General features: G+C 42.1%; 2 pseudogenes; both read right to left on the reverse strand.

Annotated features, from left to right (window-relative positions):
* Positions 1 to 203: 203 nt before the first annotated feature.
* On the reverse strand, positions 204 to 2,564 carry LOC146891818 (histone-lysine N-methyltransferase EZH2 pseudogene; annotated as a pseudogene).
* A 139-nt stretch (positions 2,565 to 2,703) lies between these two features.
* LOC125387476 (prohibitin 1 pseudogene) lies at positions 2,704 to 3,653 on the reverse strand (annotated as a pseudogene).
* Between the last annotated feature and the right edge of the window lie 9,893 nt (positions 3,654 to 13,546).

Below are 13,546 nucleotides of genomic sequence, written 5' to 3' on the forward strand. Positions count from 1 at the left end.
TTTCTTAACTGAGGTTTCTTTCTCTCAAATGACTTTAGCTTGTGTCAAGTTGACATAAAACTACCCAGCACGTACACCACGCATACCACACAGACCCCATACAGAACCATACATAATACACCACACATATACCCTCCACCACACAGATACACACATATCACAATACTCCCACATACACATGCCACACAAATAAATGATTTTTTATAAGTTGATGTATTCTTTATTCAAAGTCAAAAAGTGTACCATATTGTACATTATTGCAAAAATTCACTGGTACAAAAGACTTTGCAGCTGGTAAGAAGGCAACAAAAGGTTGATTTTAAAACTCATCACTACAAATTACTGTTACAGTACTTTTCAAATTCAGAATTCAAACTGCATTTTCTTTTTCTAAATTGCCTACAGTATTCAAGGTTCCTGAAGTTTAGGTAGCTGTTTCAGGAGGAAGAGAAGAGATACTGAGGTCAAGGGATTTCTATTTCTCTTTCGATGCTCACATACTTCAGGGCATCAGCCTGGCTAGAAGTGTAACCCAAAACCAGCTCTTCACCAGCCTGAGGGCTCTCAATAAAGATGCATACCCTGTGACCAGCATTAATCATGGTAACTTTTTCATAGCAGTTTGGATTTACTGAATGGTTAGCAAGATGATTTGTTGTCCTTGTGGGTTATGTCATTGTTTAAAATGATCAGGAAGCTGCACATGTATTTGTCATATACTTGCCCTCTTCTGTCTGCTTCATTCTGACAAATAATCTCTCCACAGTATTCTGAGATGGACTCATTTTTTTTTTTTCTGCACAGGATCTTTGATAAAGATCCCCACCTGCCACATTAGATGGTGACAGCAATAAGTGCTTTTTAGAGTCCCACCAAATACTGCAGTCCTTGTAGGACATGTTTTTGCTGTCCCAATAGTTAGCAGCTCCACATGTAAGACAGAGGTCAGTGTCACACTCTCAGGTAGCCAGGGTTATACTGTGCTTTGCAGCAATGTCCAGGAAAGCGGCTTTGATCCTTTTCCAACTGCATCTTCCTGCAGTGTGCAACCCACAATTGGCATTTTCTTTTCTTCTTTTTTGGAAAAGTATCCACATCCTCAGTGGGGACACATGCTGACACTGGAGTGTTCATGTCTTAGTCAGGATACATGCCGATAGCGGAGTATCCATGTCCTCAGTGGGGACCCATGCTGACACTGGACTCTTTGACTCTGAACTCATACACTTGTTTACATGTTTTGATTCCAATTAGCCTAGCAATGGCACAGAAGTTATTCTCAGAAGAACTGATGAACACCCTAAATAAACCCAGAGACTCTAGCACTACTCCACATAATATTCTCGGGAGCTTCAGTATTTGGTTTCATCTTTATTGGTGTTTGACATTGAGAATTTGCTTCTGAGGAGCTGCAAGTTACTTCTTTTCTTTCTTCTTCTTCTTCATTGTTCTCTCCCCTTCCAGTCCCCACTTCTCTGACTCTAGCACACTGATGGTGGAGGTGTGGGATGTGCTATTACTGTTATTAGGAAGTTTTCCTCTTCTGTGGCCCCTGGATATTGGGGTGGTGTCTTTATCCACTCAGTAGTGAGGGTAGGAGCAACCTCCTTAGCTCTCTTCAGATGCTGGTAACACTGTTCCATGAAGCTTGTTATTCAGACCTGTTTCTGTGTTCTGCTCTTATGTGTTGGGTGTTGCATGGGAGGGATATAGGAAGCAGTCAAGCTTAAAACATCATCTACAGAAAAGTATATGAAGTCAACGTAAGCTTTGCTCCCTCTGAACACATTTAGCATTTGTTCCATCTATGCTTGGGGTGCATTTAGGAGGCAGAGCACCTGGTAACTGCTGCCTGCTGAGTGATGGACATATATATTTCTTCTGCTGTACCCTCATCTGGAAACATTGAGGAAATAGCTCCAAAAATTTAATTAGCAGAAGATTTCTGAGGTGGGCAATTTTATCATCTTGACTATCCTCTAGTTATTTCTGGGTTTTCTTTCATCAGGATCATCTCCATCATCATTGTCATCATTATCATTAAGAACATTTACCAACTCCACAAAATTCACCATTTATAAATCTACATTCTCTGTCTCCATGCATTTTTCCATCCCAGTTTTCACTAGTTCTTTGGTTTGAAAGTGCCATCCTGATCTAGAACTTCATTCCCCATACAAAGAATAGTTTGTAAAACAGTTCCATCTTCCACTATAAAATTCTGCTGTCAGGGAGACAAGAATATATTATGGGCCCGATGCAACTGCATTCAGGGTGTTTAGCCAGATGACTTGTGCTGGAAAATCCAGTCCCTGGGTCATTGACATTCTTGTTCATGATGTGTGTTGGTTGTATCCTTCATTGCTTCTATTCTTGGTTTAAGGCTTCCATTCTTTTCAAAATTTTCTGACAATTGTAAATAAACAGGTCTTACTTCATTAGCTCTTTTAAACCTCTTGAACTGTCTAGGCTCATATAGTCTGATTTCACATATAGTCTGAACCAGCATGGTTCCTTCTCAGATTTCTTCCCAGCCTGGTCCATGATGACTCTGTCCCACACACCAGCCCACACTGTCCCCACTGCCAGGACTTCACTGCCTTTGATGTCCCACTGGGTATTGGACGTAACTCAACTGAATGCCAAACACAGCGACCTGCATAAAATAATTCTTTTTTTTTTTTCATTTGGTAATTACAGATCTGAAGTGATTCTGCTTTTATTTCTTTCACGTTAAGCCAATCATGGAATTTCACAGTGATTTCTGGGGTGGGGCAGAAGGAAAGTGTATTCAGAATGATCGAGGCCATGGCCTGGTTGGCCTGAGAAGGTGCAAGCAGGGGGACCTCACTGGGGAAGCTGGTGGAGCACCGACTGCCCCGCTGGCAGGTAGGTGATGTTCCGAGAGCGAGAGAGCTGATAAGCAATGTCCTCAGCTGCTTCCAGCTTCTGCAGCTCAATCAGGTCAGGAGTTGGCAATCAGTTCAGCTGCCTTGGCGTGGCCCTCAGCAGAGATGATGGGTGCCTTCTTCTATTGCTCAGCCTTTTCTACCGCAAATCTGGCCCTCTCCGCTTCCTGCTGAGCCACCTGTTTGGCTTCCACTGCTTCTGTGAACTCCTTCCCGAAGGTCAGATATGTCAAGGACAAGTCATCCAGGAGGAGCCCAAATGTTGCTGCTCTCTCTGTGAGGTCATCACTCACCTGCCGGGAGACCAGCTCTCGCTGGATGATCAATTCTCCAGCATCAAAGCGAGCCACTACTGACCGACGTGAGGATCTCTGTGGTGATGGAAAGCAGCACCCGCTCATCATAGTCCTCGCCGATGCTGGTGTAGATACGAGGGAGCTGGCTGGCCACCGGCTGGAAGAGGATGCGTAGTGTGATGCTAACGTTCTGCAAATCTTTGCTACCAGTGATAACTGGTACATTCCGTGGTCGCGAGCAGCAGTCAAAGATAATTGGTTTCTGTACCCAAGGGATGAGAAAGTGAGTCCCTTCCCCTACCACGACGCCCTGTACTCCATGGAATCGGTCAAAGATAACAGCTCTGTGCCCAGCATCCACATTATACAAGGCGGAGTTCACCACGCCTCCTGCCACTGCTAAAGCCAGGCCAAACTTTCCGATGGACTCAAACACTTAGGCAGCCATGATTCCTTCTGTTGCACCCACTCACACCTGCTTTCACTCTGACCTCCACATGAATTCCCCCCATAAAATAATTCTTAAAAAATAGTTTGCTTATTGCTGACCCAGCCCATTTCTATAAGAGAAAGAAAAATCAGATCCCCAATAATGCATGCCCAACTAACAGATAGTATAGACATTTTCAGATTGACTGGAAAGACTGACTGTTGAGGCTGGGCATTGCTCACCTCTGTAATGCTAGTACCTCCATGGAAGCAAGCACAGGGCACATACACATATGTAGCAAATTCATAGGCATAAAATTAAATAATTAACTTTCAAAAATTAAAAAAAATTCTCCAGTAGTTTTTTTAAATGGGTATGAATAGGGGATATAGGACTTAGTTTGTTGTAACTTTGACATTAGCTAGAACTCCCCACCTCAAGGCCTCAAATAGCCAAGTCTGACCTCAAACCTTTTGAAGCTTGTGGCAATGATGTATTCTGAGAATATCTCTTATATTTTAAGAGACTGGAACTTTTGCTGATCCTCACAGCCAGAGCTATTAATACACCTAGGATTTTTAGACTACTAGCCTACTGTGTACTCAAACTGCTTGTTAAACCTGAGGTTAGCAGAACAATATAACAAGCAACATTACTTGTTTTGGATTTCCCATGTAATCAACTTTTACAACCTTGCCTAATTACAGTTAAGGCATACCTATAATGTTATGTACTCTTCCATACCTGGCCCAGATACTGCACATGTGTCATTTGCTGAAAGCAGTAAATACAGAAGTTGAAAGCAATCTAAAATCTAGCATAAACAGATGCTGGTTGATCCTCAATGTTTATTTCTGAGTCAGTTGGAAATAGTGACTTAATTCCTGGAATAATTCTGTTATTATATATTTCTGTAAGTTTCCCATTCCATCCCCATGTGATGCTTTTTATGTTGTTCAATAAAGAAAGAGAAAGGCCTTTGTTAGGAACAGACACATAGAGGCAGAACAGACACACCGGGATACACACAGAGGCAGACACAAATTCAGACTCATGCAACAGACAGACAGTAGACAGAAGACAAAGGGAACAAGAAACAGAGAATTCAAATCTGGATGCACTCTTGGTTTAATGGCTCCAAGGGGAAGTGCTTTTATTTCTTTCCTTAATTTAACACTGGTTCATCATTGGTAACTCAGAGCTAATTACTAATCCTTGAAGCAGCTGAAGATGAGCTTTAACTTTTGATTCACCTCTTAAGTATTAAATTACAGGTGTGTACCACCACAATTAGATAACTAAAACTTTTTGTTGTTTTTTAATTAATTAGTTAATTAATTAATTTGAGACAAGATTTCATCAAGTAACTCTATGTGGCCTGGAAGTTCATATGTTGACTAGGTTGGCCTTGAACTCACAGAGATCCAACTATGTCTGCCTCCTGGGACTAAAGAAGTGTACCACTGGGCCAGGCTGGATAGTATTTCAAAGTATTTGAAAATCTCAAAGTGAATTTCCCCTTTTTTTATACTTGAACCTGTAAGTAATTATCCACTGTACTTATCTCCCTTCTTCTGTTTTCTCCCTTTTTCTTTTGTTGACATTTTTGTCTTACTTTGCCTGCCAGCACAGAAGGATTTGTGCAGGAACATTACTAGAGAAGTAGGCTTGAGTCTTGATGAGTGAGCCCGGTTCAGAACCACGGAGAGCAGTCAAAGCCACCCAATTTGAGAATCACAATTTGTGAATATCATGGTTGGCTTTGTTCTAAGGTTTTTAAATTGAGTGTGTGTGTGTGTGGGGGGGGTGCCACATCTATTCCTGTCCTCATGGAGACCAGATAAGGGCACTAGATTCCCTGGAGCTGGAATTACAGGTTGTTGTGAGCGATCAAATGTGGGTGCTGGAAACTGAACTGTAGACCCCTTGCAAGAGCAGTAAGCAGTCCTAACCACTGATCCAGCCCTGGCCTTGTTATGAATAAGGGTTTGGAGCAGTATCTGATGTATGTGAAGTTTCTGGAAGTATCTGCCTGTGCCTCACTGTCTGACTTTTGTATGAATGGGAGTGCCTTTCCTTACTGAATCATCTCACTAGCTTAAATAACTTAAAAGTCTCTCTCTCTCTCTGTATCTCTCTCTCTCTCATGTGTGTGTGTAAGTTGTGCCATATGTGTGCAGATGCCTTCGTTTTGGAACACAGTCCAAGAATGGAGTTCTGTGAGGAGAATTCTGAGTACTTGTGAAAAAACTTCAAGAAAACAAGGTAAGAGTCTTGTACCTCAATTTGTTCAAAATACAGACTTGTTTTTGGAATATGTTTTCATGTTCTACCCTGGTAGAACAGACAGAAATGAGTACCTGGCTCTTGTTATTTGTTTATATGCCTTGATGGAAAAACATGGTTTTTGTATTATATGACTTGTTCTTGTGGTTGTATACAGATTAAACTCTTGAGAACTTTACTCATATGACCTTTCTTAACCCTCAGAATATAAATTGTTTGATGCTCCAAATAAAGTTGGCTATTGCATGAGACTTTAGTCTGCCTCACATATTGGCTCCACTCTCTCAAGTCCCACTACCTCTAGAACAGTAAGCCCCAGCATAGGTCAGAAGAGGGCTTTGAACCCCTTAGAGCTGCCATCTGAGCCAGGTTCTGGGAATCAAACTCTGCGTCTTCTGGAAGAGTAGCAAGCACTCTTAGCTGCCAAGCTGTATCTTAATCTCCTCTATAAAATGTTAACACTTGGGAAGTGGAGGCAGGAGGATCATGACTTCAAGGACAGCCTTGGCCACGTGAAGATCTGTCTAAAATAAAACAAAAGATATGGGCCAGAGTTAACGTTAGCACAGGAGGAAAGGGCTTGGTCTAGTAATAATAAAGTTGTCTGATATTAAAAGCTGCTAAAGAATATGAATCAACACATAGTATACAGGTTTACTGTATGTGAGCATATAACATGTGCATATATCGTGTGTGTATATGTATGTGTTGGGTACTGGATTGAACCCAGAGTCTGTACATGCCATTGCAGACACAAACATTGAGCTACACACGCCTGTCCTGACATATCTCTCAAGCTACACAGGCCTGCCCTGACATTCTCTCTCTCTCTCTCTCTCTCGTGGTTTTAGGGATTAAACCCAGGGCCTTCGTATCCTAGGCAAATGATTTACTACTGAGCTACATTCACACCCCATAAATTATATATTTAAACCTTCCTTTTATTTAAGTTAGCATATTACAAAATATTTGAGTGTAATTAACTTAAAAGTTTTCCCCTCTTATTTTATGTGTATAGGTGACTTCCCTGTATGTGTCTGTGCACCATGTGTGGTGGTGTGTAGAGCCCACAGAAGGCACTGGATCCCATGGGCCTGGAATTATAAATGGTTGTGTGTTACTATGTGTGTGCTAAGAACTGAACCTAGGTCTGTATGTTATAATTATATATTTGAGATTACAAATTTTTATAATTACTAATTACTATGTTCAACAGCACCATCTACTGTTGGAAGAAGTGAAAGCAGTTACAGTTTTGTTGTACACTTCATTTGATTTAGAATGATTCGAAGTAATTACAAAGCATTGAACAGTAGACTTAGGTCTTCAACTTTAAATGAACCCCAAAATTCTAGCATCAACATAAAATATTTACTATGAGTATATGGTGTGTGAGTGTAAGTGCAGGCATGTGCGTGTCACAGTGCACATGTAGATATCAGAGGGCAGCTGTGTGGAGTGCTTCCTTCCTTCTACTACGTGGATCTTGGGGACAAGCATCCTGCCCATCTTACTGGCCTCTAGTCCCAATTTTGTTTTTTAAAAATACTTTTTAGGAGCTGGAGACATGGTTCAGGAGCTAAAAGAACATACTCTTGCAGAGGACCAGTGACATTCAAACACATATAACGAAATTTAAAAATATTTTTAGGGTTTATTTTTAGTGTTACCCTACAGAGGTCAGAAGAGGGTGATGGATTCATTGGAGCTTGAGTTATATGTGGGTTATGAGATCTCAGACATGGATGTTGGGAACCAAACTTAGCTCTTCTGGAAGAGTGGTAGTGCTCCCTTCAAACAAAACTATGTATATAGACACTTTGCCAGCATGCTTATGTCTGCCTGGTGCCAGAAGAGGGTGAAGAAGCTGAAGAAGGTGTCAGGTCCTGGAGACAGTCACTGGTTGTGAGCTGCCATGTGGGTACTAGGAATCAAACCTGGGTCCTCTGGAAAAGCAATCAGTGCTCTTAACCACTGAGCCATCTCTCTAGTCTTACAGCAGTGTTCTTAACTATTAAGTCATCTCTCTAGTCCCTAACACCAACTTTCTAAGCATAAAAAACATAATGTGAGACTTCAGAAAGATAAATATCTTGTAAAATGACAAGCATCTTGCTATAACACTGTTTTAGTTAGGGTTATTATTGCTATGATGAAACACCATGACCAAAAACAACTTGCAGGAGGAAAGGGTTTACTTTCTTCACAGTTCTCTATAACACATCATCAAAAGCAGTGGTGGCAGGATCTCAAGCAGGGCAGGATCCTGTAGGCAGGAGCTGATGCAGAGGCCATGGAGGGGTGCTGCTTACTGGCTTGCTCCCTATGGCTTACTCATCTTGCTTTCTTATAGAACCCAGGACCACCAGCCTAAAGATGGCACCAACCAAAATATGCGGGACCTTTCCCCACTGATCACTAATTAAGAAAACGCTTTACATCCAGTTTTTGAAAACATTTTCTCAATTGAGGCTCCCTCCTTGCAGACAATTCTAGTTTGTGTCAAGTTGACATCAGATTAGCCAGCACAAACATTATATATGAGTGTAAGCCAAAATGTCTGTAGGTGTGTTCAGAGCAAGAAAGCTTGGTGGGAAAGCAACTTCCTCACAGTGAAGCCTCTGGGATGAAGGGAAGCTAATTCTGTTTCTAACTTCATGTTGATTGTCCAGGAAAGTTAATTGCCCCATCATTCACTTCCTACATCTGAACATGGTGACTGAAGGTGGTATAGGGAATTTCAAGTTTGCAGCTTTCCTGTGTCATCACTCACACTGCTGACTGGCAGTGATCTACGCATCTGTAAGTATCCTGGTTCACTAAGCCTGGTAGAATGGTTCCTTTGGTCAGTGTGGTGGTTTGACTGACAATGGCCCCAGAAGCTGATAGGGAGTAGCATTATTAGGAGGTATGTCCTTGTAGGAGTAGGTGTGGCCTTGTTGGAGGAAGTGTGTCATTGTCAATGGGCTTTGAAGTTTCAGATGCTCAAACAAGACCAAGTGTCACTCTCTCTTCCTGCTGCCTTCAGATCCAAATGTAGAACTCTCAGTTACTTCCCCATCACCATGTCTGCCAGCAAGCTGCTATGCTTCCTGCCATGGAACTAAATGGACTAAACCTCTGAACTGTAAGCAAGCTTCCAGTTAAATGTTGTCCTTTATAAGAGTTGTCATGGTCAAAGTGTCTCTTCACAGCAATAGAAATGCCAACTAAGACAGTTATCAGCAATGAGTGGATATTTATTCCCATCTCACTGGGAAGATATCGCGTGGATTTGTATGAGTATACTCTGTGACATACAATGGTGACGGACTTGCCTAATGACTCAGTTTTGAGGTGTCCCATCATTGAGCTTTGTTCAACAAGTGTTTACTCATTTGTGTCCAACTTTGTCCCTTTGGCTTTGAGGGTAGGATATGACCAAGCTATGGACACAGTGAGTTATTCAAAATACATGTAATATAAGCATAGTCAGTGTCCAGAGGAGGCATAGAAACAGGAGAGCATCAGCTAGACCTGCAAACAAATCCTGCATAGAGTCTCATTCCTAGCACAGTGTGGAGACACCTAGTTATTGACTTGTACCTATTCTCTTCATTCATTGGTTCTTCTGACTTAGCAACAGAACCCTGGACCTTAATATTTCCAGCCCCCTTGGGAGAGAGGGGTAGTCTAGAACTTACTAGGTTCAGTGAGTTGTGAAATTATTGAATGACAGTTTTGTGATTTGATTTTGTTTCTAACAAAGAAAACAGATTTCTTTATTATATTGCAAAAAAATAGTGGGCATGGCACTAACTGAAGAACCAATAGCTTGATTTGATACCCTCCCTCTTCTTTCTCACAGTACTGGAGACTAAACCGAGAGCCTTGCTCATGGTAAGCGAGCACTCTACCTCTGGGCTGTATCCACACCTATGTCTTCACTTTAAACAGCTAGAGGCCAGGCATAGTGTCACATTCCTGTAACCCCAGCAGGAAGAGACAGGAGGATCAGGAATTCAAGGTCTACCTCTACTACCTGGTGATTAGTAGGTAGTTGAAGACTACATTAAATTCACCTACTTTCTATATGTATGTATGTATACCTAGGAAGATGCTGGCTGCCAAGCCTTATATCCTGAGTTCTATTCTCAGAACCCACATGGTAGAAGGAGACAAAGGTTGTCCTCTGACCCCCACATATGTATAATGTGTATGGGCACATAAACAAATACAAATAAATAAATTCCTGTAATAAAATTTGAATATTTGGGTCTCTATGTAACAGTTCAGTCGGTAGAATTGCTGCCAAGCACAAATGAAAGCCTGCTTTAAATCTCTAGGACCACACAAAATGGAGAAATCCTAGCACTGGGGAAGTGGAGGCAGGAAGATCAGAAGTTCAAGGTCATCCTTGACTGTATAGTGAGTTGGTGGCCAGTCCATAAATAATAAACAAACAGAATGCTATTGGTTACAGACATGAAGAACCACATCCAGATATCCCTGTGTTGGGATTAGCTATGATGGTTTCTGTATGGCTGCCTCCAGGTAGACGATGAGTCTGTTTTCAGTAGTAAAGGGGATAATTATTGGATAGGGGCATTCTTAAAATCGTAGCTATGGAAGAAGGCAATGTGTGGTTATACAGAAGCCAATGATTAGCTTGTGGTGGGATATATGATTTTGGTATTTGGCTGGTAAACATTTCCATCTCTAGTCTGATAGTCTTAAATCCTATCTTCCTTCCTAGAAGAGAAGCGCGATCTATGACCACGATTGGCCATGGCTAACAACATCTAACCTCCCTGGAGCTTGATTGACTCAGGGCAAGGCAGATAGTCTGAGTGGAACAAATCACAAGCATTCCCTGGTACTGACAGACTGATTCTGGGAATGAGAAGTTCCATTTTTGTTTAATTTGTTAAAATGAGAGTGTGGGATCTGGGCATGTGGGCAGGTCCTATACTGCAGAGAAAGGCCCCGAGTAACGAAGATGAAAGCAGAGATATGAGGGGAAGTATGGGGCCCACCCCTTTCCTATGAACTGTACTTCTCCTTTACCTACACTTTAAGCTAGTATAACCTTAACTTCTGGTTTATTTTTGTTTTTTTTTGAAAAGGTTTTCTCTGTGTACAACAGCTTTGGCTGTCTTGGAACTTGATTTGTACACCAAGCTGGGCTCTAACTCACAGAGATCTGCCTGTCTCTGCCTCCGGAGTGTTCGGATTACAGATATGCCCCATTACCTCCTGGCTAATTTTTTTTTTTAATAACTGGGGATCAAACCCAGAACTTCATGAGAGAGAAGTGCCCTATCAGCATGTTTTATATTTATTTTTTTAAGACAGGGTCTTATGTAGCCCAGACCTTTCAGAAATCATCCTGCCTTAGCATCTCAAAAGATGGGATTACAGGTGCGAGTCAACTCCCTCTCTGTCTCACAGACACACACAGACACACACACACACACACACACACCACACCCCTTTCAAGGCTGGCCTTGAACTTGTGCTGGTAATCCTGCTTCTGTCTTCCAGTTGTTGAGATTATAGGTGTAGTTACCACTGCCTAGATATACTTTTTGATGTTGTTGTTAAATACAGAGTCTTATGTATTTACAACTAACTTGTTGCAGAATATTATTTTAAGGTGTGTTACATTTGTTTACGCTCTGGAACATTTATTTAATGATGTAAAGATGTGTTGCTTTTGTTTATGCTGCATTTGTTTAACTCTGTGAAGCTGTGATTCTCTGCCTGTCTAAAACACCTGAAGGGGCGAATAATGAGCTGAATGGCTAATAGCATGGCAGGAGAAAGGATAGGCAGGGCTGGCAGGCATAGTGTAAATTATAAGGAAAGATCTGGAGAAAGTGAAGGAACAAGAGGACAAGGAGAGGAGGATGTCAGGGGCCAGCCACCCACAGAATAAAGTAAAAGTAAGATATGTGGAAGTAAGAAAAGGAAAAGGTCCAGAGACAAAAGGTAGACAGTGTTTTTAAAGTTAAGAAAAGTTGCCTAGAAATAACTCAAGCTAAGGCCGGGCATTCATAAGAAAGTATAAGTCTCTCTGTGTGTGATTTGGGACCTGGTTTGTGGGTCCCCTCAAAAGCCAAAAGGAGCCAAACAGTAATAAAAAAACAAACAACAACATGCTGGCGTCCCAAGTGTGGCTAGAGTAAAAGAAAATCCAACTAGACTAACCTGGAACTTGCTACGTAGCTGAAGATGGCCTCTACTTTCCCAGTGCCAGGATGGCAGGCATGTTTTACTATGCTCAGCTTACATATCCCCCAGGTAAGGTCTTGTTTTGTACTTCAGGCTGACAATCTTGTTTCAGACTGGATTTTTTTTGCGGGGGGGGGGGGGGCTTGTGTTCAAGACAAGGTTTCTCAGCATAACCCTGGCTGTCCTGGAACTCACTTTGTAGACCAGGCTGGCCTCGAACTCATACAGATCCACCTGCTTCTGCCTTCTGAGCGCTAGAACTAAAGGTGTGCACCACAACTGGCAGTTCCAGCCTGGAATTACTCGGTTGGAATTACTGACATGTGTTACCACATCTGATTTTGTTTTTCTTTCCAGATTTATTTATAGTATGCATGCTCATATCTATGTGCACATAAGTACAGGTGCTCTTAAAGGTCAGAAGAGACTGTCAAGTACCCTGGAACTGGCAGTTGTGGGCCACCTAATGTGGGTGCTGGGAATTGAACTCAAGTCCTCTGCAAAAGCAGTTATTGCTCTTAACCACTGGAAAATCTCTATCCCCACTAACTTCTGTTTTGATGCTGTAAAAGTCTTGATTAAAAAGTCTGATGCCACTGGGCATGGTAGCACATATATTTAATCCCTGCACTGAGGAGGCAGGCAGATCTCTGAGTATAAGGGCAGCTGGGTCTACATAGCAAGTTCCAGGCCAGCTGAGGATACATAGTGAGTGAAACTTAAAATAGTCTGGTAAAGCTGGGTTGATGGTCGCGCACGCCTTTAATACCAGCACTTGGGAGGCAGAGGCAGGCGGATCTCTGTGAGTTTCAGGACAGTCAGAGTGGTTACACAGAGAAACCCTGTCTCAAAACAAACAAACACCCCCCCCAATGTGTTAAGGTCCTTAGTGTAATGTCATCTCTTTTAAGCATTTCTACAGTTCAAATAATACTTTGCCAAGAGCTGATCAGGGTAGGAAGAAAATAAACCCACTTCCCTTGAGCCAGGGTCTCATTGCACACAGCCCTGACTAGCTTGTAACTTGTTACATAGACCAGGGTGATTTCATACTCAAAGAGATCCACATGCCTCTGCTAATAGCCACCGCTAGGCCCAGTCTCTGGCCTGGTAAAACTCTGTTTTCCCCTCTGTCTTGTGACAAGTCTCTGGTAATTACCTTTTAGCTATTCCCTTTTAGGCTTGGATCATGTCCTTATGGGGGCTGACAAGTCTGAAGTATGCGAGAATGGCCAGACACACAGTATATAAGTACTGGTTTCTCCACTGCCATAAAGTAAATACTCTAAAAAGGAAAAGGAGAGGAGGAGCCGGACGTGGTGATGAAAACCGGTAACCCCAGTACTTCGGAGACTGAAGCAGGAGATCCAAGACATCCAAACAGCCGAAACGCGATGTACGAGAAACAAGTG

This window comes from Myodes glareolus, chromosome 13, assembly GCF_982192425.1.
Source record: "Myodes glareolus chromosome 13, mMyoGla1.1, whole genome shotgun sequence".
NCBI lineage: Eukaryota > Metazoa > Chordata > Mammalia > Rodentia > Cricetidae > Myodes > Myodes glareolus.